This window comes from Etheostoma cragini, chromosome 10, assembly GCF_013103735.1.
Source record: "Etheostoma cragini isolate CJK2018 chromosome 10, CSU_Ecrag_1.0, whole genome shotgun sequence".
In the NCBI taxonomy this organism is placed as follows: Eukaryota; Metazoa; Chordata; class Actinopteri; order Perciformes; family Percidae; genus Etheostoma; species Etheostoma cragini.
In genome coordinates, this window is record NC_048416.1 from 4,169,773 (window position 1) to 4,172,021 (window position 2,249).

The 2,249-nt window shown below is 41.3% G+C and overlaps 1 long non-coding RNA gene across 1 annotated transcript in view; it reads left to right on the forward strand.

Annotated features, from left to right (window-relative positions):
* Positions 1–1,987, forward strand: part of LOC117951407 — a 13,235-nt gene extending 11,248 nt beyond the window's left edge. Inside the window, exons 3-4 of the long non-coding RNA XR_004658172.1 lie at positions 138–139; positions 1,894–1,987. This is a non-coding gene — a long non-coding RNA (uncharacterized LOC117951407). The remainder of the gene's footprint in view (positions 1–137; positions 140–1,893) is intronic.
* The last annotated feature ends 262 nt before the right edge of the window (positions 1,988–2,249 follow it).

Consider the following 2,249-nt stretch of genomic DNA (forward strand, 5'->3'; position numbering starts at 1 on the left):
AGGCGTCCGCCAGTATCCCCGACTCGCGCATGTTAGCGAGGGCCCTCCATCGCTGCTTGCAGCTTTAATTTATTATTAGATTCCCACTGTCCTGGGTATATATGGATAAAAATAAATATGAGGATGGTAGCTGGGAGTGGTTCCAGGAAAGGGCTATATTTAAATATAATAAATTAATCTCGATAACGTCATTGTGGTATCATCCTAAATACAACAAATTAGGAAATCAAGTAATTGATTTTTCTTGCGAAATCGCAAAAATAAATGGATTGCTTCTACCATCTTTTGATATGACCAATGCTGGATGTCAATAAGGAATGAAAACAACTTATAATCAATCAATTCTGAAAATACTTTTTCCATTTCCTGTCAGACATACCGGGGCTCAGGCAGCTTCCTCATCTGCATCAAGCAAATGCCTGGAAACAAACCTAGTTCAGACATTTCAAAAAGTTTCAGGCTGGACAGCTTGACAGTTGGGTGGAAAACGCAGCTCGAATGGTGTTAGCTGTCTCTCCTGCCAAAATCTGCCTGCCTGTGTTTTTGAGTGTGCAGCAGCCCTGCTACCGATGCCCCTTCTGCTATCATTATTTAGCTACATAACACCATCAAGAGAAACAGAATAAAAGAAGAGAATGGGGCCATGAAGCTGCCATAATGGGCTGGTAATGGACTATATAACAGCAGTAAAAGCCACACACTTGCCCTCACAGGCCAAATAACACACACACATACACATCTCTGTCTACCACAGGCCTCCTTAGACTGGCATCGATCAAATGATAATGCTTAATAAACTGTTAAAGACGCAGCTGGACAATTGCACTTGAATATGTTATAGAGTGAACAATTGTGTTTGTTTTCTGCAGGAAAATGTCAATAATCATAACACAGACAAATAAAATGGAAGAATACAAACAGGAATAGATAGTGAAGCAGACAATGGAAACAAACCGCTCTCCAGCTCTGCTTAAAAGAGTCTGAAAAGAGGGGATTAGTTTTGGGGATTGCCCTGGGGGAATTGTCCTGTACGCCTTCTCCACCACATTTATACCATGAAGTACGCTGTGAGCAGCCATTTAACCGGCATGTTAGATGCGCATTCGTTTTTCTTATCAGAGCTTTAAAATCTTGCAATCTTCCCTAGTGTCAAGGGTTGCTAGAACCATGTTTTAACATGGTGAAAGATGATATTATTCAGGGAAATTACCATAACAAGATCATTTGAATGGAAAAAAAAACAGTTTTTTCATTTAAGTCTGTATTAACTGAAAATTGGAGCAAATTTCCTACAATTTACAATATTCTTTTCCGATTAAAAACTCAAGTAGGCTAGCCAAAGTAACATTTACAGTAGAAAGGAAGAGGATACAAAGAGAGCCGTGGGACCAAGATGCTGTTCATTAATTCACGATTACCCACTTCTCACACTATCTGGAAATCCAGGCTTGTAATGAGCCTCTTCAATGGACTGAGATTAATTTGGTTCCCCATTTAAGTTGAGCCAGCAGCCCAAAACCTGCTGGGCATACTGCACACACACACAGTGTTCCCCAGACATAGGTTCTACTTGGGCGCACTGCCCAGGGAAATTGAGACCTGCCCTGGTAGATACAATCCACATTCAATCTTTATTTTTCAAAGCGCACCAAGACCAGCAGCCCCACGTGAAGTTGCATGACAGCATCAACATTGCACTTCTTCAGAGATGCTATCGTTACGTTAGCAGTAGCACGTTGCCGGTGGTCTTGCAATGAAATTAACTGTTCTAATAAAACCGTAGAAACGACGCGGCCACGCTTCTGTGAATGCTCCACGAACGTCATTTATCAGAATCTGGTTTCTACCCCTCTCCGCAACAGTCTAGCTAGCTATCTAGCTAGCTAACCGGAGTGCCAGTTTAGCCGGTGATCATGTTAACTGGTGATATTTGCAGAAAATCTGTGAACATTCAACAAGGCTCTGCCTACTTTTTAAGAGCGCTCTGCTCTGGACTGTTAGTCTACGTCAACACAGGTTAACATATGAGAGAAATGTACTGTACACCCATGTTAACTAGTTATATCAGAAAATGCAAGCCTTAAACAGTAAAGTTGGTTCATCTTTAAGCCACATATCAAAACCTACATATGAACCATCTCATATGAAGCGTGTGTAGGCCTAACACAGCACAAACAGTCTCTTTCAACCTGTGCCACAAGTCAACTGGTTGTAGTTGTGTTCAATTTCATTAGACCCATGTTAAGGTA